The sequence below is a fragment of the Bos indicus x Bos taurus genome, chromosome 11, assembly GCF_003369695.1.
Source record: "Bos indicus x Bos taurus breed Angus x Brahman F1 hybrid chromosome 11, Bos_hybrid_MaternalHap_v2.0, whole genome shotgun sequence".
NCBI lineage: Eukaryota > Metazoa > Chordata > Mammalia > Artiodactyla > Bovidae > Bos > Bos indicus x Bos taurus.
Window position 1 is genome coordinate 20,193,714 of NC_040086.1, and position 23,258 is coordinate 20,216,971.

Genomic DNA, 23,258 nt, shown 5'->3' on the forward strand with positions numbered 1-23,258 from the left:
TTAAGAAGTTGCTAGACCAGTACTACCAACTAGAACTAAGGATGAGTGTTTTTCCAACTTCAAGTCCCGAGTTAGATTCCTCAGCTAGGTCTACATGAATCATGCTAAGCAGAGTTGTGAGAGTCATATCTGGTGAATTCATGACTGCTCAGCAGCTTGCTTCAGCCCAGCTGTATTTTCCCACATTCACTGGATAATTGCCCAATACCTTTGAATTGATTAATTGGATCTTACATAAGGGAAGCCACATTCCTGAGTGGTGGCAAGTTCAAAAAAGTAAGACATTAAGAAAATTAAGAAGTTTTTTTTTTCCCCAAACTTGAGGCCACCAATGCTTATTCCAAACTTTAAATCTTTCAAGATCAAAAGTCCATCTTGAGGATAAAGCATACCAAAGCCATAGAGAAACGTTAGTTTTGGCAAGATGAGCAAAGAGAAGTGGGCAGAAAGGAAGCAAACAAAATACAGAGAGGAAATTCTACCTTAACTCTCCTCACAGAAGTTTCATTAAAAAACAACAATCACCCAGGCATCTCTTTATATCAATAAAAAAATAATTAAAGGGAAAATATTTAAAATGAGTGACCTCTGCAGGTTCTGATCTTTTCAACATATGAAATTCTGAAGTTAAAAAGTTTTGTGACTTCCCTGGTGGTCCAGTGGCTAAGATGCTGTGCTCTCAATGCAGGGTACCTGGGTTTGATCCTGGTCAGGGAACTAGATTCCACTTGCCGCAACTAAAAGATTCCCTATGCTGCAGCTAAGACGAAGCACAATCAAATAAATTAAAAAAAAAAAAAAGAATCCATTTTTAAAAAGAGTTTTGTGAAATTAATTTCACAAATTAATCAGGAGGTCCAAATGCCCACAGCCTCAGGGGTTGGCATGACTGGTTCTCTCCTTCTAGGTGAGACAGACACTCACTCTGTGTAAAGGTGAGAATGCCGTTACATGAAACACCATCCCTGACACACAATGATTCAATTTGGTGGGCTTTAACAAGCATACCAAGTCCAAGAATCGAATGAGAGAGTTAAGAAAGCATTTGGTTTTGTTTGCCTAACAGAAACAGCAGAAATACAGTTCCAATCCCACACCAAAGCTATTAACTTCCATTGACTTTAAAACATAAAGCTACCTCTGGGACAACATTAAACACACCAATATTAGCTTTAGAGGGGTGTCAGAAGGAGAAGAGAGAGAGAAAGGACCTGAGAAAATATTTGAAGAGATAGTAGCTGAAAACTTCCCAAACATGGGAAAGGAAGTAGTCTGCCAAGTCCAGGAAGCCAGAGTCCCAGGAAGGATAAACCCAAGGAGGAACACACCAAGACACATAGTAATCAAGCTGACAAAAATTAAAGACAGAGATAAAATATTAAAAGCAACAAGGGAAAAATAACCAAACAAAATACAAGGGAACTCCCATCAGGCTTTCAGCTGATTTCTCAACAGAAACCCTACAAGCCAGAAGGGAATGGCATGATATATTTAAAGTGATGAAAGGGAAGAACCTACAACCAAGAATACTTTACCCAGCAAGACTCTCCTTCAGATTTGATGGAGAAATCAAAAGCTTTCCAGACAAGCAAAAATTAAGAGAATGTAGCACTGCAAAACCAGCTTTACAACAAATGCTAAAGCAACTTCTCTAGGCAGGAAACATAAGAGAAGGAAAAGACCTACAGAAAGTAAACCCAAAACAATTAAGAAAGCAGTAATAGGATCGTACGTACTGATACTTACTTTAAAGGGAAATGGATTAAATGCATCAACCAAAAGACATAGACTGGGTGGATGAAAACATGAGCATGTATGCACTTCCACTTTCCACGCCACTCGCCTTGACCGCCCCCCAAGTTGTATGTAATTATTTTATACTGTTAAGTTAATCATGCTCCCATTATGGCTTGCAATTGTAATTGTCTTTTACTTTTTGTCTGGCTATTGATTGGGAAAACTGATAAACATCTTTTACTATTGTGATTATGTAACTATTACTCACTTAACACCATTGTATCATGATTGGTCAACAGAAAAACAATAGAACTCTGTATCACCGAAACTAGTATCTAATACAAAAACCTGTAATCACTTTCTAAAATTCAGATGTGTATCAGAACTATCTTGAAATTTTTGAAAAATACAGTGCCCAGGTATTGCTTTTTTTCTACAGAGCTCCAGATACATTTCTAATGAGCAGTCATGTTTAAAAACAGTAGGACTATATGATGATCTTTTACTTTTATCTAGTTTGTTTCACTTCTTCTATTTCATATTCAGTGCTCCCATTTCATTTAGTTTATGTTCTCCAGTTTCTCCACTTGTTTTTAATGTTCTTTCTCAACTCTTTATCAAGTGTAGTAGAAAAACTATTGTATACATATATATATATGATATATATTTTATAAAACTTATGAATTTTTGCCTAACTAAAAAAATTATGACATCTTGATTCCACTTGGTTGACTTACTATGAATAAAATGCTAAATTTCTAATTAAAAAATAGATATGCAACAAGCAAATAAAGTTTACTGTATAGCATAGGGAACTATAGTCAGTATCTTATAATAATCTATAATGGAAAATAATTTCAAAAATAATATATGTGTATTTTGTGTAACTGAATCACCTTTCTGTGCACCTGAAACATTCTAAGTCAACTATACTTCAATACAATATATATATTTAAAAAACACAAAACCATATCAGATTATATAATTACAGTATTTGCAGAATTGAATCAAGTATAAACACATTTTATCTGGAACAACAGACTGGTTCCAAATAGGGGAAGGAGTACGTCAAGGCTGTATATTGTCACCCAGCTTATTTAACTTATATGCAGAGTACATCATGAGAAACGCTGGACTGCAAGAAACACAGGCTGAAATCAAGATTGCTGGGAGAAATATCAATAACCTCAGATATGCAGATGACACCCTTATGGTAGAAAGTGAAGAGGAACTAAAAGCCTCTTGATGAAAGTGAAAGAGCAGAATGAAAAAGTTGGCTTAAAGCTCAACATTCAGAAAACTAAGATCATGGCATCTGGTCCCATCATTTCATGGGAAATAGATGGGGAAACAGTGGAAATAATGTCAGACTTTATTTTTGGGGGCTCCAAAATCACTGCAGATGGTGACTGCAGCCATGAAATTAAAAGACGCTTACCCCTTGGAAGGAAAGTTATGACCAACCTAGATAGCATATTCAAAAGCAGAGCTATTACTTTGCCAACAAAAGTCCATCTAGTCAAGGCTATGGTTTTTCCAGTGGTCATGTATGGATGTGACAGTTGGACTGTGAAGAAAGCTGAGCGCCAAAGAATTGATGCTTTCGAACTTTTGGAGAAGACTCTTGAGAGTCCCTTGGACTGCAAGGAGATCCAACCAGTCCATCCTAAAAGAAATCAGTCCTGAATATTCACTGGAGGGACTGATGCTGAAGCTGAAACTCCAATACTTTGGCCACCTGATGCAAAGAACTGACTTATTTGAAAAGACTTTGATGCTGGGAAAGATTGAAGGCAGGAGGAAAAGGGGACAACAGAGGATGAGATGGTTGGATGGCATCACCAACTCAATGGACATGAGTTTGAGTAAACTCTGGGAACTGTTGATGGACAAGGAAGCCTGGCATGCTGCAGTCCATGGGGTTCCAAAGAGTCAGACATGACTGAATGACTGAAGTGACTGAATATACTTGCCAATGGAAAACACACAGGGGGAGGGCAGAGAACTGCTCCTTTTTCATGTTTTATCCCACTTCGAATTTACCTGGTCTCAAGGAGCTAGTACTCTAGGTAAGCTGAGTTCTGTACATTCCACAGTGGTGGTTCCTTTAGCTAGTAGAACTCATGAGAATAGGATGAATAATGGAAACTATACTTCATAGTAAAAACTCCCCAAATCTGCCCTGTACAGAAAGTTTAAGCCCAACCGTAGCATTTGGTCTGCACTCAAAGAAAGAAGGAAATCCAACCACAGCCTGTACTTGGGTATACCTGAATTTATGGTTTATTTCTCTGCTTGCTCTATTCTCCATGGGACAGATCTGAGTATGTTTCATTTCTACTGAAAGCAACCCAACTCTAGGTCACAAAAATCAATAGGAGCCCTGTACTTATTTTGGCTGCAAAGCTAGAGAACAAGGTGAGAAATGGTCCCTAAGTTAATACAAGGAAATTGAGTACACGGACACAGACTCACCCACATATAGGCAATTGACTTCACTTCCATGCAGACTGCCAGAGGAAGCTTATTGTTAACCAAGCTGGCATGAGCACAGAAAGTAATCAGCTGTCATGAACACAATAAAAATGACCATCTTCTCCACTACCCCCCAAAAATGGTGAAGAGAGACTAACAAAATTAATCTGAATAAGATCTGCAGATATCATCAACTACAGCGGTTCTCATTCCTGGTTGAGAGTTCAGTGATTTAGCAAGTCATTAAAAAATATAGGCATATACCTACCTTACAGCACTTTGGGGAGAGAGTAAAGAGGGAGAGTAACAGTTTGATCTGTAATAGGTGAAGGGGGCATTCCTGTCCTGCAGTCTCAGATCTGGGTCCTCTCTCTGGAGAATATCTCAAGTGTTATATAGCAAGTTTAGATGGTGTCTTTGTGGGCAGGGTGTGTGGATGTTTAATATTAATATCCCAGGGGTATAGCTGCTGAGGAGTTGTTCACTCTCAAAAGCAAGTACAAAAAATCCATACTTTATATATGATTCACCTTAGATCATTCTCCATATTAATAGAGTAATCTCTTTTCACCTGGATGAAGAAAGACCTTGCTCTGGGTACAGTATGAATATTTTTACAAAGAAACTTCCAGAGGTCTGGAGCGATGCTTCATATCTGTCCTAGAGATTCAAGCAAACAACATTTATCCACGTGCAAATATCTCATTGGGGCAATGCTGATTCCTAGTTGCTCTCTTCCTCTGGGAAAGCTCTAGAAACCCATGGGAAGGATTCATTTCAACCTTCTGTATGTCCCTGAAAGTTGCCAGAAGTCTCTATTCTGTCTGAAGTGTTAAGTCAGGAGAACACGCCCATCTGAGTAAGAGTGGAATCTATTGCCACATGGTAAGTGCAGAGTTAACCTTCTTACAGACATCGTCACATTTAACTCTCACAATGAACTCAGGGAAGAACCTGATATTTTCTGTGTTTTACAGACAAGAAGACTGAGACACAAGAGACAACAGTGATTTGCCCAAGGCTGTGTCACCCAGACACCTAATGCGGAGCTCCTGTTCTTAAGCACAAATTTCTCTGCACAGGGAATGGTTTCCAAGGCCAGCCTAGTTCTTGTCAGTTCCTGGACTAGGTAAGTGAAGTCTCTGGGAAGGTCCGATTCCATGCAGCAAAACCCCAAGTGGGAAGTATGACATAACCTGCATGGAATTAACAAGGCCCTTTCTTCCATGACCTACATGCTTCTTCCGTATGTTCTTCCTGACACATATATTCTCAACAATATGTTCCTGACACACACACTGTGGACCCTGACTTTAGCAGAACTATCTCTCCTGCCTGGCTGACCACTTGCTAACCAACGATCATTTGTATAGAAGTTTATTTCTTCCTTTGCTACATGGAGATAAGAGCACAGACTTCTAAGCCACTTATGAGTGTAAATGCTGGGCCACTGGCATAATTAGCTTCAGTTCAAGATGTGATTGAGCCAGAGGCTTCCCCAGTGTGGGGAAGGATCTGCAGGGCTGTGTACAAAACTGAGTGACTGAATGTGCGCGTGCACGCACACACACATGGAGCACACCTGAGGTGTGACTGTGTGATAAGCTAGAAGCCGTGACCTGACCACTGTGGCTCAGGAGACTGACAGTGCAAATTCCTCTAAGCTGAGTGTATGGAGGTCATCTTCCTTTGAAAACTCTTGTGAAAGCATTCTGTATGCCAGCACCTGGGGAGCTGCCAGAGAAGGGACCCCTGGGATGGGGGTCCCAAGTGGAGCTCTGCCTCCCATGGTCCTCAGTTTCCACTGGTGTTGTTTCTCCACTGCCCATGCCCATGAGAAAATGATTCCAAGCCTCTTCCATCCCCACCTCCCTGGGGCAATCTCATATTGATACCGTGTGCTGAGTGAAGGTTATCAGAAGAGATTTAATGAGAAGGGATTTGGCCAGACAAATTGGGAGATGCCATCACTGAATGTAATGTTGGAAGTGAGTCAGGCAGGTCCCAAAGAATTCCAACTGCTTGAGGCAAGTTGGCACCCTCACGTCCAGGCTTCTGGGAAAGCAGAGCCCTGGACATCTGCCCTGCTTCAGTGTGTTGCACCCAGACTGCCCTGGGCACCATCTCCTCAGCCATCAGCACCCCTCAGTCATGATGAGTGCTTTAAGACAGGCCTAGACTGGACATTTAACAAGAGTTGGGAGTCCTGGACTCACTGAAGTGAGGTTGACCTCTTGCAGAGGTTTAAACTGGACCTCTAGAAGGTGGATCACACAGTGGGTAGAGTCCTATAGCTGGGTTCCTACAGCCTGGGTTTCAGGGTTGCTTTGGTGTTGGGATTAAGCTTCCCACATGGCCTGGAACAACGAACTGGTTCAAAAGTGGGATAGGAGTTCAGTTCAGTTCAGTTGCTCAGTCGTGTCCGACTCTTTGTGACCCCATGAATTGCAGCACGCCAGGCCTCCCTGTCCATCACCATCTCCCGAAGTTCACTCAGACTCACGTCCATCGAGTCAGTGATGCCATCCAGCCATCTCATCCTCTGTCATCCCCTTTTCCTCCTGCCCTCAATCCCTCCCAGCATCAGAGTCTTTTCCAATGAGTCAATTCTTCGCATGAGGTGGCCAAAGTACTGGAGTTTCAGCCTCAGCATCATTCCTTCCAAAGAACACCCAGGGCTGATCTCCTTTAGAATGGACAGGTTGGATCTCCTTGCAGTCCAAGGGACTCTCAAGAGTCTTCTCCAACACCACAGTTCAAAAGCACCAATTCTTCAGCACTCAGCTTTCTTCACAGTCCAACTGTCACATCCATACATGACCACTGGTAGGGGTATGTCAAGGCTATATATTGTCACCCTACTTATTTAACTTACATGTGGAGTACATTATGCAAAGGGCTGGATGAATTACAAGCTGGAATCAAGATTACCAGGAGAAATACCAACAACCTCAGATATGTAGATGATACCACTCTAATGGCAGAAAGTGAAGAGGAACTAAAGAGCCTCCTGATGGGAGTGAAAGAGGAGAGTGAAAAAGCTGGCTTAAAACTCAACATTCAAAAAACTAAGCTCATGGCATCCAGTCCCATCACTTCATGGAAAATGGAAGGGAAAAAAGTAGAAGTAGTGACAGATTTTGTTTTCTTGAGCACCAGAATCACTGCAGATGGTGATTGATGCTTGCTCATTGGAAGGAAGGTTATGATAAACCTAGACAGCATATTAAAAAGCAGAGACATCACTTTGCCAACAAAAGTTCATCTAGTCAAAACTATGGTTTTACCACTAGTCATATATGGATGTGAGAGTTGGACCATAAAGAAAGCTGAATATGCATGCTCCATCATGTCTGCCTCTTTGCAACCCCATAGACTGTAACCTGCCAGGCTCCTCTGTCCATGGCATTTTCCAGGCAAAAGATACTGGAGTGGGCTGCCATTTCCTTCTCTAAAATAAAGCTGAATGCTGAAGAACAGATGCTTTCAAATTGTGGTACTGGAGAAGACCCTTAAGAGTTCCTTGGAAAGCAAGAAGATCAATCCTAAAGGAAAGCAATCCTGGATATTCATTGGAAGGACTGATGCTGAAGCTGAAGGTCCAGTACTTTGGCCACCTGAGGTGAGGAGCCAACTCACTGGAAAATACCCTGATGCTGGGAAAGATTGAAGGCCAAAGGAGGAGGGGGCAGCAGAGGATGAGATGGTTAAATAGCTCAATGGACATGAGTTTGAGCAAACTCCAGGAAGGAAGGACAACTCCAGGATAGTGAAGGACAGGGAAATCTGGCTTGCTGCAGTCCATGGGGTCACAAAGAGTCGGACATGACGGACATGACTTAGCACTGAACAACAACCTCGAAAGTTCACCTCGAGTGAATTCAACAGGGATTTCTTCCAAAGGACATCTATTCTCATTCTTAGTTATTTAAAACATTGGAACTCCCCTAGCCATCCTGCCTTCCCACAAATGCTGAGTGAAAGATTGCTTCTACAGTAACTGAGAGACTTCAGGGAGACTTGGTTGATTTGATAAAATTCCCCACTGCACTCCTAAATCTTGGCCTATTAATGATTCGTTTGTGACTAAGTATTAATTTTTAACAATGCAAACCTGCCTCAGATGGATAAATAGTGAATAGCTTTCCCATTCACGTGTTTTTAGAGAAGGAAAGGGACAGAATGTTAATACTGGATCAGCAGGTGAAACTCCAAGAAGGATAATGTTTGCTCAAGAAGAAGTGCCTTCACTTTGCCATGTGGGGGTCATGGCCTCCCCAGGCCCTTACAGGTCCAGCCTTAGGAGTCTTTGCATTGGTGTCAGCAAAACACAAGGATAGGGTTTCAACCTTCACTGAGACTCAGGCAGTGAACACTCTAAAAAATCTACTGTGAATGTGTGGGAAAAAAGGGAATTTTGAGCTGTTATTTTAATCAGGTGAAAACCAATTTGATGCTTCTCTATTTGACACTTTCTAATTTTCTCAGCCCCTGAATTTAGTCTCCTGGTTACTGGGGAAACAGATTTTTTTTCCCCCTGAATCTATATCTGCCCTATAATTACCTCTAATCAAGAGCTGTAATGGTGCTTTAGTTTCATATAGAAGAATCATAAAACTGGTCAGAGAGGCTCTTGTGATAAAGACAGGAATCCGAAAATACCAGGAGGCCTGAGCATTGTCTTGTCAGATCAGGCCAGTTCCTGACCCATGAGCCTGCTAGCCCCTTGGCTTCTATGATACTCATGCTTATTCTGCTGGGCTGGGTGCCCCTGCCTTAGAGATGTCACCTACACCTGCGTGTCACACCTGGAATCAGCGCCCATTCTGCTTCTGAGTCTTAAATGATGAGGAACTGACCTGTTTGTAGGAGGGGCCCCCACCACGCAGATCTCTGTCGAGGGGCTTCATGGGCATTTGGGAAGCCATTGCCAGGGTTGTAATGCCTCAGGGTCGGGGGTGGAGATTTGCCCCACCTCAGAAATACCAGAGGGAAAGGCAGAGGGCAGGAAGAGAAGTGTGTCCAGGAGAGGTATCCCAAAACCTGGGTCAATCAGCTAATTGAGGACTGACCCTGGGAAAAGGGCAAAGTCTGCAAAGCATAGTTTTTAGTCTACAAACATTCATTTAGCAACTATCATACGCCAAGCCCTGTAATAAGCCGTGGGGGAAAACATTGGTGAACAAGAAACAAGAACTTAGAGTTCAAATATCAGACTGGAATCAAGCGGTCGCCCCACCTCCAGGGTCCCCTTCTCCTTCTCAAAAAATGTCCCTGCACCAGCCAGCCTGTGTCACATGGAGACCAGAGACACCTACCTGCATTTCTGTTCTTTGAAGACACCATTCCTAAGCTCCCCCAAATCCCTTTTCTCTTGCACCCTCATCCCTTGAGTACTTTAAAATACCTATTTGCTGAGGAAGTTCAATCTTTTGACTGATCACTTAGATTCTGTTACCTTTTTTTCCAAAGATGTTTACTTTTAAAAGAGGGCACCCTGGAGGAGGAAATGGCAACCCACTCCAGTATTCTTGCCTGGAAAATCCCACAGATAGAGGAGCCTGGCACAGTCCATGGGGTCACAAAGAATCAGATACCGGAGTACATACACACACACACACACACACACACACACACCAGAGAGCAGAGTTTTATCCCAAAGAATCATATTTCTGATGCCAGTCTGTCACAAGGACAGAATGGTTAAAAACATTTTTTTAAATACTGACATTATTTTAATATTCCCTCCTATGTCTAGAGACATAATTTTAATATTCACTTAATCTCACAGCAATCATATGAAGTTGTTGATAATAAATAGATAAGAATATGAAATTCAGAAAGTCCTAGTTTTTACACACGGTCATACAGCAAGAAAGTAACAAAAGGGAAACATGGAAGCAAGTTCTCTGACTCCAAAGCAGGGGTCTTTCCACTGCACCACAAGGGCTTCCCTTGGCAATTACTTTGTGCAAGTGTTTGGGCCATCACCTGGCTTGAATTAGGGGCAGAGAGAGACATTGATGGGGTAGCAATATTTATGAGACTTTCCGCAACTCAAACAGGTACCTTGGGAATCACTTTTAGTTTTCCTAGGTGATCTGCCAAAAGTATTACCTCTTTTATTTTACCTCTAAACCTAAGTTCCCTTCTAAAACGTTGAGGTGTGAAGGAAGGATTGGATATGGATAAGGAATCCTGCCAGTTTTCTCAGGGTCCTTGGGCATGGCTTGGGGATTGGCCTGTCCTTCTCCTACCTTCCATGAACAGACGGATCAGTCTTGGTTGTTAAGAACTCCTCTGAGCGGTCCAGCAGTATGGGGAAAGCATGGCCTTTCTGGTGGCCTTGGCCCAGCCCTGGCCATAAAAAGGGCTTTCGTGTCATTAGCAGCCTTCCTTTCACAGCTTGTTGGTGTGAAATGTCTTGGCAGCTGAAATGACGGTGGGGATTCCCTCCTCATCAGTGATTTCACAGAGTGAGTCAGAAAACACCCTCTACTAAGAGCAGCCACGGCGCAGCTGTATTGACTGCTTTAATTTGGGGCACTGACAATAGCAAGTTGAGATGCTGGAAATGCGTGTAGCAGTGGTCAGCTGGCGACCAGATGGCAGGTTGAAATTAACTCTACACGGCAGGTCTTGTGGATAAGCTGGTTGTGTCTGGATGCCTAGCTTTGTCAACATTACTAGAAGGCTCTGCTACCAAGGCAGAGCTGGAGATCATGGGTAAGAAAAGGTACCCTAGGTGGTCCCAATGAAGAGTGTGGGGTGTGTACATACACACATATATTAAATATACATATTTAATATATACATGTATATGTATACATATATGTATATATACACATATGTACAAAATATAAATAAATATATTTATTTTTACTCAGTATTTGTTGTCTATCTTCCAAAGAGGATGGAAAATATAATTATATCCACCCCTGAGCAAGTTGCATTTGAGGGCAGGACTTGAAGTTCAAGTATGCTTTCTAGTAGAACTGAATATTTCACTAGTGTGTCAGAGTTGAAAATAATAGTTCCCAAGTTCATTTGAAATGTTCCCTCCTTTAAAGACCAAAGTAGAGTGATTGAACCTATTGGCTAATTGAGTCTCTCTATTGGACAGAGGAGCCTGGTAGGCTGCAGTCCATGGGGTCGCTAGGAGTCGGACACGACTGAGTGACTTCACTTTCACTTTTCACTTTCATGCATTGGAGGAGGAAATGGCAACCCACTCCAGTGTTCTTACCTGGAGAATCCCAGGGACGGGGGAGCCTGGTGGGCTGCCGTCTATGGGGTCGCACAGAGTCAGACACGACTGAAGCGACTTAGCAGCAGCAGCAGCAGCATTGATACCTAAAGTATCATGGCTTATGCTGTGAGTGAAAATTCAGGTACTGCCCTATATTAAACGTGAAGTTTTGTTTTCTTTCTACTTTGGGTCTATTGACTCAATTACCACCAATAGGCAGAGTTCACTCCAGTCCCACCTCTGCCTATTTGCCAAGTAGAAGTTGTAGAATAGAGATGAAGGTGGTTTAGTGTACAACTTTAACTCTGCTGTTTGCCTGGGGCAGCATAGCAAGCATCCTCCAAGGTAGCCAGTGGCCTCTGAATCCTGGTATTCACACCCTTGTGTAATTCCCTCCCCTTGGCTATTCACTGGCATCTAGAAAATGCAGAAAAATGATGAGATGTGATTTCTGAGATTAGAGCAGAAAAAGATTGTGGTTTCCAGCTTGAATGCAAACGTTCTCACTTTCTCTCATTCTCTCTCTTTCTCTTTGATCATTCTTTCTGTGGGAACCATGCTGTGAATTAGGCTGCAGAAAAAAGAAAAGAGACTTGCCAGTAACTACATCAGGGAGCATGAAAGTAAATTCCCTCCCCTTTTTTGTCCCCTCTCTGGCATTCAGATGAAACCACAGCCCTGGCCAACAGCTCGCCTGCAACCTCAGAGAGACCTTGACCCAGAGGCACTCGGTGAAGCTGTGCCCAGATTTCTGACCAACACAAAGTGTAATAGATGTTTGTAGTTTGAAGACACCAAGTATTTTTTTTGAGCGAGGGGTGTCATTTATTAAGCAGGAGTAGAAAGCCAACACAGGCAGCACTGCACGACAAGGTGGTTCCCCCATTACCCACTGAGAGGGTGGGCCAAGTCATCACAGGACTCAGTGGCAGCACACTTGAGTTCTAAGTGAATCCTGATATTTGAGGGGGAGTTTTTCTAAACTTGAGTAGTGGAATCGCTACCTGTGACTCACTGTGCATACAGGGAGCTCCTCAGACGTATTTCCACCACTGGCTAGAGTAGTTTAAAGACAGTCTTGGTACAGAGACAAGGGCTTCACCACAGACTTACTAAAATAGAATCTCTAGGGTGGACCTGGATCTGTATTTCTGGAAAATCATCCCAGTAATTTTGCCGTTTAGTTCATTTTAGAAATCACTGGAATAAATAACCTTTCCAGGTCGTGTTCTGTGTTGGATCTCCATGGTTCTCTGTGTTAAGGGAGCTTCACATCTCATGCAGGTAATACCCAGCAGTGAGCTTAACATACTTGTGTGTTCTCAAATTGGGTGTCAGAAGCTTGTAGGAGTCAGAAATTTAAGCAGTACTACAAAAGAATTCCCTTGTAGCTCAGCTGGTAAAAAATCTGCCTGCAACGCAGGAGACCCAGTTCAATCCCTGGGTTGGTAAGATCCCCTGGAGAAGGAAATGGCAACCCACTCCAATATTCTTGCCTGGAGAATCCCATGGACAGAGGAGCCTATCAGGCTATAGTCCATGGGGTCGAAAGAGTTGAACATGAGTTAGCGACTAAACCACCACCACCCACAAAGTAATGCTTGTATATCTGAGTCTAATCTAGAAGTCATGAAGATTCTAGCATGATTCCACAAATGGTTTGTTCTCTAAAAACTCAAACATCAGTGATACATTGCTGAAGTTAACTATTTTCAGAGACACTGTGGTATGGGGAAGGAGACATTGGAATTAGAGCCAGAACCAGGTTTAGGTACTGGCTCCTCTGCTTTGCAGCTGTGTGACCTTGGGCAAGTTAATTAATCTCTCTGACCATACTTTTCCACTTTATTTTTAGAACTTTGTTGGGGTTTTTTTCCCCCTGACTATAAAAGTAATATAGCCTCCTTCTAAAAAATAGGGAACATGCAGAAAAGTATTTTTAAAATCCAAAATTATACATAACCTAGAAACCTCTGAAGCTATAGTCTTATTTTCTCCAGTCTAGTTTAAATGGGTTTAGGTACATGTTTTTATATAACTATGATCATGCTATTAGGTAAGCCTTTCATCCTGCTTTTTCACTTAACCTTTGTATTCTGAACATTTTCTCACATCATTAAAAGTTCCTCAAAGATATCACTTCCAGGAGCCTTATAGTACTCCACTGTGTAGATGTATCATGACTGTTTTCTGTGGTTAAATATTTCACTTATTTCCAAGTTTTCACCTTAATAAAAATATTGTGAGAAACATCTTTGTTTATAATATTTGTCCACATTTCCTATTACTTTCTTAGAAGGAACTCTCAGAAATGAAATCACTGCATCCAAAGGTTTAAATACGTTTAAAGGTTCTGATACATGTTGCAAATTGCCCTTCAGAAAGGTTTAACCAGCGTGTGCTTCCACTAGTAGACAGAGAAATTCCATCTTCACGCAACCTTGCCAGCATAAACGTTATTTGAAAATATTGCTGATTTGATGATCTACATGACTTTGTTAGTTTGATAGTCAAAGTATGCTTTCCTGTTATAATGCATACTTCTTATATTGTTAGTCAGATCAAGCACTTTTCCTATATTTAGTACTTCTTTGGTAAAATGAAAATGATGTTCCCTACCTATATCGTAGAGTTGCGGGGAAATTGTATGAAATGGTGATTGTGAATATTTTTAATAAATGCAATGATATGATATATTCATATAAATCCTGCGGTCTCAGTGTAGTTGGTAGTTACTTTATATGGAGATAAGGCTGTGGGATCGAGGGTAAATCCCACAGTCCTCCTGCATCCCATACATTTCTGTGCCATATAATCAGAGTTCAGTAGCACTGAGCTGTAATAAAAGAATACTCATAGAGAGCAAACATATGCACCGCCCATTGCACAGCTATCTCCACATTATCACTCTTGGTAATTGTAGGTGTTGGGGGAGGGATGACTTGGTTGATTATGTGTGTGTGGTGCTCAGTTGTGTCCCACTCTAAGCGACCCCATGGACTGTATCCCACCAGGCTCCTCTGTCCATGAAATTCTCCAGGCAAGAATACTGGAGTGGGTTGTCATTTCCTACTCCAGGGGATCTTTCTGACCCAGGGATCCAATCAGGGTATCCTGCATTGCAGGCAGATTTTTTACCACCCCTTGGTTGGTCATCTGTTTGTTAACGTTAGCTCTTCATAGCCACTTCCTCCTCCTTTGCCAGCCACACCCCTGACTTACTGCTTAAATTTGGGTCACAGCAGCTGCAGGCACTTCTACAGTAAGAACCAAGATACCACCCCTTTAGACATCCCCTAAAAACTGCCGGGAGTTTCCCCAGTGGCTTAGCAGTAAAGAATCTGCCTGCAATGCAGGAGATGCAGGTTTGATCTCTGGCTCCAGAAGATCCCCTGGAGGAGGGCATGGCAACCCACTCCAGTATTCTTGCCTGAAGAATCCCATGGACAGAGGAGACTGGCTGGCTACAGTCCATAGGGTTGCAGAGTTGGACACAAATGAAGTGACTTAGCACGCATGCAAAAACTGCCTAGGTTTGCCTAGAAACTACTTGATTTCAATACATGCAATGAAGGTGAGCACCAAAAGAAAGCTACAATTCCCAGAATTTCTATGTTATTAATAAATGGATGACTCATATAGTATTGCTTAGTCAGCTTGATTTTCTCACTTATTCAAAGAAAAGAAAAGAAATTCTTAAAAAGAAATGAAAAAAGGGGAAATTAAGAAATAAAAACCATTAGGATAAAGGCCTGAAAACATTGAGAAATTTTCTTCAACAAATTCAACATAAAGCAACTAAGATGTTAAAAAATACATGGGTTTCAAAGGAGAAATGTGGTAGATTTAAAATACAATCAATGTTCAGTCAGACTAACTTCCCTTTCAGAGGCCTGGAATTCAGCCTTCCTTTTTTCCAAGAATTCTGTTTTTTTGTGCTGGTGATTACAAGTTCAAAAGTGGAAGTCATGAGGGTAGAATCTGTTCTTTCTTATTTATAATTAAAAAAATTAAAAAGGGTGTTTGGGGACCACTTGTACAAGGGCCTATAAATCCACAGTAAGGAATTTTGCCTTAGTACCTCTAAACAGACTATTCCTTTTTCTCTAAATTTATGGAGGAACTTTAAAGGCATCTTGTGTACATAGTTACACTGTCTGTGCTTTAATTCAATGGGACTTTTGGCCGAGTATGGATTGCAAAGTTAGATATTTTTGGTTCAATGTTCTTTGGTACATTTTTTCCAGATATGACTTCATTTTATTTATACAACCTCATAGTGTCTTATAAACTTGCTCTTTTTCATTATCTTCTGAAATCTCATGCAACAAATAGTAGTTGCAGAGGGGGGGAAAAAAATCAGTCTCCTAAACTTTTCCACTGAGAGAGCTGCCATTTTGTCCAGAAAGGTAGCTCAATTATCATGGTCATCATTCTGAGGACCAGAACCTGCAGTCCTCTTGAAGTGAGGGTTTCTACGATGCCCAGCAACTGTTTGTCATGGAAGCCTACGTTAATTGTCCCACATACCACCTGGGGTTTGTAGAATTGGAGAAGATGGAATTAGGGTGGCACTGGGCTTACCACAGAGCAATGTTCTTCCAGCTTGCGGCTGGTTTGAAACGATCATTACCGCTGGAAACAGAGGGCATGATCAGATGAACCACAGTGGAGAAAAGGTCCTCGGGGAAGCCATCAGTTTGGAAACAGCCATTTCTGAACTTCATATCCCATATACAACAACACCAAATTCTTTGGAGTGGGATGAACTCAAGGAAGGGCTTGTTTGACTACTTAAGCTTCCCTCTTGCTGCAAGTTCTCTGGCCAGTGCAGAGCTTTCTCCCACTTTATTATTGAAAATACTATTACTATATTAAAGATGTAGTAGTATAGTAATAATTGCTAGTGTTCATGCATACTAAGTCACTTCAGTCGTGTCCAAGTCTCTGCGACCCTATGGACTGTAGCCCTCCAGGCTCTTCTGTCCATGGGGTTCTCCAGGTAAGAATACTGGGGTCTGTTGCCATGCCCTCTTCCAGGGGATCTTCCCAGTCCTGGGATTGAATCCACCTCTCTTATATCTCCTGCATTGGCAGGCAGGTTCTTTGCCACTAATGCCACTTGGGAAACCCCAACTAATGTTCATGGGAGTTATAAAACTCCAGACACTGAGTGAAGGTTTTCCGTGTTTTGTCTCATTTAATCCTCACAATGCCTCATTGAGCCAGCAGCTATCATTATGTCACCTTGGAGGCGTGGAGACTGGGTCTGAGATGATATGTCCAGGTACTTATTCCGCTGGAATTCAAACAGGCAGTCAGGTCCCAAAGCCCATGCTCCTCGTGATCTTGATGACGGCAAGTAGTAGAAACAGTGTGCTGACATTGAACGGTCCCAAGACTAGACTCAGCGTCGCTCCCTTCCTATCAGAGAGTAAAGGGAAAGGCATCCAGCTGAGGAGATGTGCTGCAGATGCCAAGGTCAGCACTTTGCGTCTTTCAGCGCACCATCTGACAAGTAAGTCCCCCCTTTCTAACGCTGTGACTGGGAGGGGAAGGCAAAACAGAAAGAAATAAAAATGCAATATTTCTCTCCCTACAGGTCACAAAGGAAAAGATTCTCTGAAAGTTGAGAAGCAGATAGTTCAGGGCAAAAATCAACAAGTTTGAAGTCTGGGATTAAAGACCAGATGCCACTACCCAACCTTTAGAAGCCTCTAGAGGGACTTCAAAGAAATGGCCCAAAGTAGTTTGTCTCCCTTCATGAAGAAAGTAGACTCAGTGTTCCATGACCTCTTTGCAGCCAGGTTCTCCCCCTACCAGACTGTTCTCTGGAAAACACTTTGGGAAATGAAAGTAATTTTTTAGGTGGCCAGGAACAGAGAAATCTTTAAAACTTAACAAAAAAATTGCATAGTTGATTTACAGTATTGTGTTAGTTTGAGGTATATAGCACAGTAATTCAGACATATATATTCTTTTTCAGATAGTTCCCTGTGCTATACATCTTTGTTGCTTATCTGTTTTATATAGAGCAATGCTGGTAGGCTGCAGTCCATGGGGTCGCTAAGAGTCGAACACGACTGAGCGACTTCACTTTCACTTTTCACTTTCATGCGTTGGAGAAGGAAATGGCAGCCCACTCTAGTGTTCTTGCCTGGAGAGTCCCAGGGATGGTGGATCCTGGTGGGCTGCCATCTATGGGGTCACACAGAGTTGGACATGACTGAAGTGACTTAGCAGTAGCAGTGGATATGTTCATCCCAACCTCCTAATTTAATCCCTCCCCATCCTTTTCCCTTTGGTAACCATTAGCTTTTCTATGCCTGTGAGTCTATTTCTGTTTGGTAGATAAGTTCATTTGTATCTTTTTTTTGGATTCCCATATAAGCGATATCATATGATATTTTTCGTTGTCTAGCTTATTTCACTTAGTATGATAATCTCCAGTCCATCCATGTTACTGCAAATGGCATTATTTGCATCATCCTTTTTTGTATCATCCTTTTTATGGCTGAGTAACATTCCATTGTATACATGTACCACATCTTCTTTATCCACTCATCTGTCAATGTACATTTATGTTGCTTCCATATCCTGTCTATTGTAAACAGTGCTGCAGTGAACACTGGGGTGCATATGTCTTTACAAATTAGTTTTTTCTAGAGATATGCCCATGAGTGTGATTGAAAGATCATATGGCAATTGTAGTTTTAGTTTTTTAAGGAAGCCCTATACTGTTCTCCATAGTGGCTGTACCAATTTACATTGCCACCAACAGTGTAGGATGGTTCCTTTTTCTCCACACCCTCTCTAGCAATTGTTATTTATAGACATTTTGGCCATGCTGACCAGAGAGAGGTGGTACTTACTGTATTTTTGATTTGCATTTCTCTAATAATTAGCAACAGTGAACATTTTTTCATGTGCCTGTTGGCCACCTGTATGTCAGGAACAGAGAAATCTAACCTCTTACAGCTTCTGTCAGTTTAGTTGCTTCACTGTGATGACTGATCAGACAAGTTTCCTGCAGGCACCAACTCCTCTCCCTCTGACCTTCACACATAATTCAGTTCACTTCTCTTTCTGGAGAGTTCTCTCACACACATACGTACCATGAGCTTTCTCGTAGCTCTTTATCTCTCATTTGCAGCTTCTCTCCCTTCCTTATCCCTTCTCACTCCATTTGTGAACCTAAGAACGATGCCAGCAATTCATCACTCCAAATCATGAGTGGTGCTAGAGACACACCTTTGTCAAGGAAAGATGGAGGTAAAGAAGTAAAATTAAACATAAAATGGAAATTATCACTTCTGGAATTCTGGAACCATCCACTGAAACTTCAGAACCCCCCTTTACAAATAATTTAGGATCACCATTAGAGAATCTCCAGTTTGGAAAAGATCATAGAGGTAATCTGACCTGAGTGCATACATTCTACATCATTCATATGTTCATTGGAAAACAAAGCCAGTCTATCATTGGTGCATAGCACTGGGACAGGTGACAAGTCAGACCTAAACACTGTCCTCAAGAAGCTTTGTATTTCAGAAAGGGAAAGTATTAGTTGCTCAGTTGTGTCCAACTCTTTGTGACCCCATGGACTGCAACCTGCCAGGCTCCTCTGTCCATGGCAAGAATACTGGACTGGGTTGCCATTCCCTTCTCCAGGGAATCTTCCCAACTCAGGGATCAAACCCAGGTCTCCCACATTTCAGGCAGATTCTTTACTGTCTGAGCCACCAGGGAAGCCCTTAGTAATTCAGGGGGACTAGAACCCACCCTGGGAAGGGAAGTACAAAATTCTATGGCCCAGACTAGATCTCGTGGGGAGGAGGTCAGGAGAATTTTGGCAGAACAGGAGATTTTTGGACTGGTTCTTAAGGGAGAGGAAAATTCTCTTGGTTGCAAGTAACAGAAATACTGTTTAGGTAAAAAGGGAATGTATTGGAAGGTTAGTCGTGACCTTGGGAAGGGCAGGAGTGCTGTGGCTTCAAATGTTCTTAGGGCCCACACTACGTGCTCACTTGGGTGCTCTCTGCACATCAGTCTCATTCTCTCTTATGGCAGATGGGCAGCAAACTGGGCTGCCGCACATTCCCCACCTCATGTGTTACAGCTGCACCACCAGAGACTGCTGCTGCTGCTGCTAAGTTGCTTCAGTCGTGTCCGACTCTGTGCAACCCCATAGACGGCAGCCCACCAGGCTCTGCCATCCCTGGGATTCTCCAGGCAAGAACACTGGAGTGGGTTGCCATTGCCTTCTCCATTGTGTGAAAGTGAAAAGTGAAAGTGAAGTCGCTCAGTCGAGTCCGACTTGTAGCGACCCCATGGATTTCAGCCTACCAGGCTCCTCCATCCATGGGATTTTCTAGGCAAGAGTACTGGAGTGGCTTGCCACTGCCTTCTCCTACCACCAGAGAGGACCCATTCTATTTCCTCAGAATCTGTTTGAAAAATCCTGGAGACCGAGGCAGGGCCCACCACAGAGCTGATCAGCAAGGGCTACATCACACACACCTGGCCCTTGGAGAACAAACCATGCATTGGCCATTCTCAGAACAGGGACACTCTGGGGATTCAAACAACCATTCCATGTAGGGACATAGGGTCTTCCAAAGACTATCCTCCAGAGCAGGAGTCTCCTAAATGATTTACCAGCAGCAGGGTAGAAGCTGCCCTAAGAAGACTCTAGAAAACCAAGCTTCCAGCTCAGTGTTGTTCTATGTATACACTCTTTGCCCCTGGCTTCTTGCTTCACACATGCTTAGTTAGCACTAATTATAAGCAAATGCAAGGGCAGATCATGAGAGCGGAAAGACCCAGTCATTTGATCATGGTCATAATTACCAGTTGAATACACTGCATTCTTCTAAATACACTCTTTCGTTTGATTCTCATCACAACTCTGTAGGGTAAGTAAAAGTGAAACAGTGATGAATACCCTATTGAGCACATGTTACGTGCCAAGCACAAGTTTCTCCTGTACAATGAAGTGAATCAGCTGTATGTATACACATATTCCCTCCCTCTTTAGCCTCCCTCTCTCCCCATATCCCACCCCTCTATGTCATCACAGAGCTCTGAGCTGAGCTCCCTGTGCTATACAGCAGCTTCCCACTAGACAGCTATTTTATACACGGTAGTGCATATGTGTCATTGTGTTCCACCCTCCCTTTCCCCTCTATGTCCACAAGTCTGCCCTCTACATCTGCAAGATAGTGACTCTTTTGACCAGCACTTACTGGGTTGAAGTCTCAGCTCTGTTGTATTTGCCTGTTGTCACAAGAGAAAAAAAAAGTCATGTGTATGAGCATACCAGGTGCAGACACTCACCTGTGTGAAGGCATTTCAAGGGGTCCGATTTGTAGAGGTCAAATATTGTGTCCAAGGTCACTCAGCTGGTAAGTGACGTGTTTGTTTCCTAGGGCTGCTCTAACAAATAACCACAAACCTGGTGGCTTAAGACAACGGAAATGTATTCTCTCACAGTTCTGGGGTCCAGAAGTCCAAAGTCAAGGGGCCAGCCGGACCACACTCCCTCCAGAGTCTCTAAGGAGAAACACTTCTGACCTCTTCTAGCTTCTGGTGGCTTCAGGTGTTCCCTGGCCTATGACAGCATCACTCCAGTCTCTGCTTCCATCTTCACATGACCTTCTCTTCTGCATCTGTGTCTTCTCCTTATTGGATACAGGACTCATCCTGCAGGGGGATCTCATCTCAGAAATCCTTAATGTATTTACATCTGCTGAGGCCCTTTTCCCCAATAAGGCCACAGTCACAGGTTCCTGGGTTTAGGAGGTGCTCTTATATATATATATATATATTTTTTTTTTTTTTTTTGCAGGGGGCACCGTTTAACCCACTACAGCTGAGTAGCTGGCATTCAACCAGGCAGCCCAGCTCTAGAACGTAGCCTCGTAACCATAATGCTACTCCCTCTCTCACATGCTGACTTTTCCCAGGTGTCAAGAAAATGCCTGCTAAGTCCATCTGAGCTTTTCACAGATCATCGCAGGTCTGAAGGGCTCATTTTTCTGGGTTGATATCCTGTCCTTGTTTTGGAAGAGCAGCACGTGAAGTCCAGACTCTCCGACGCACGTCCTGATTAAGGAGAGGAAAAACAGCATATTGGGTTTCTTTTAAAAGAGGACTGAAGTCAACTTCGCAAACGTTAAAAGCTTATATATTTAAGAAATTTCAGGCAGAAGTATAAAACCTCATTGCCTCCAAATCACAGTTGACAGAACCACCATTGACAAAGAATTACTCCACGCGCAGTGAAAATCTGACAAAACGCAGTGATAGTCCAAACAACGGTGTTAGGTCATTACCCAGACTCCAGCAGAGTGAGACTTCCACCATCGTTCCTCTGTGATGAGGGAAAACAGGTTTTGAAATGAAGCCTGCAGCTTAAGTGTAGAAAACTTAAAGCTGTAGACAATCAATATTGTCATTTAAAGGGTGAACTTTATTTCTTTTGAGGTAAAGCGATGAACCCAGGCAAAGCACTCACTCTATCAGATATGATTTGAAACAGCTGAAAAATAAACCTCTGACAATAAGATTTTAGGACAGAAACGCTGCCAGAGCTCTAAGTGCCTTCGAGAATAATAAAAAGAAAGTAAACAATGCCAGAGGCCAGACGAACAAAAGGAAAATTCTTACTTCGTTTGTTCTCATCAAATACCGGAGAAAAATAATCTGTGCTTAGGCAGTTCTCCTGGAGTCCAAATTCCTGCCCTGTGATCATCATTCTGTTTAAGCTCTGTGCTTTCAGGCTGTCATAAAATGCCTTACGCTGCTGGAAGGGGCCAAGATGGTTTTCGATCTAAAGCCACTGAGAGCCTCAAGGCAGATTCTAAAGGCCTTCACCACCTGAGCCGGGCCATCTGGGCTCTTCCTTCCACCGCTGTGACATTGTCTTGGCGTCTGACCCCTGAGGGAGAGCCGAGTCCATTAGTGGAATCCTCTTGCCTTCAGCAGCTTCAATTAGCCAAGAGTATGGCATGAAGCGGAGGTGCTGGTAATAGAAAACAACACATCATAGGAAAGCCCTCTGGATTAGGCCAGTAAGCAGAGGCTCATTCTGCCCAACACCCAGACCTGCCTTATGAACAAACTCACTGGTCACTGAGGGAATGAGGAATGGGTGAGTGACAAATTGGGTTGTTGCTTCTAAACGGAGCCTTGACTGAATCAACATGCATGTAGTGATCAGCTGACTAGCAGCAGGATTTTATTAACACTCGCTGTGCTGAAGCTTGCTGAGGAACACGGTCCCAGAGGCACATGTTGGGATGAGGACCTCCTGGTAACTTACTCCTTTGGATGGAGTCCAAGAGTGCCACGTGCCCTGTGGAATTCTACGCTGTAGCCGGGCAGGCTTCAGAGAGATTCCAGGGCAGTGATGACAGTACTTATTTAGGCTGCAGGTTATCTGCTTGTCCTCCTCTGGTTCTCTCTAGGCCTAGGGACATGGTTGGTGTCAGATGACAGGGGTCTGGTTCCATTTACCAGAACGAGCTTTTCATGTCATACACCCTCCAGAAGATCTGAAAAGCCTTTTCTCTTGGCCACTACTTAGGAAAGAAGGCATCATAACCTGGCAAAGCAGTGGGGATCTCTGAGTCGGGGCTTGCTACTCATCTTGGTGCTATTTGTGGAAGCTCTTGGGACAAGTGTCCAAAAACCTCTTTAGAGCTCTTGCAATTAATCCTAAAGTTCTGGTTGCCAGTCTTAGGTAGAAACATATGGATTACAAATGATTTGATTATTATTATTTCAAGAAAAAGCT

General features: G+C 42.7%; 1 long non-coding RNA gene across 1 annotated transcript in view; it reads right to left on the bottom strand.

Moving 5' to 3' along the window:
• LOC113901106 overlaps positions 1 to 22,625 on the bottom strand; it is a 47,481-nt gene extending 24,856 nt beyond the window's left edge. Inside the window, exons 1-2 of the long non-coding RNA XR_003513305.1 lie at positions 21,796 to 22,625; positions 20,798 to 21,565 (exon numbers count right to left, since the gene is read on the bottom strand). This is a non-coding gene — a long non-coding RNA (uncharacterized LOC113901106). The remainder of the gene's footprint in view (positions 1 to 20,797; positions 21,566 to 21,795) is intronic.
• Between the last annotated feature and the right edge of the window lie 633 nt (positions 22,626 to 23,258).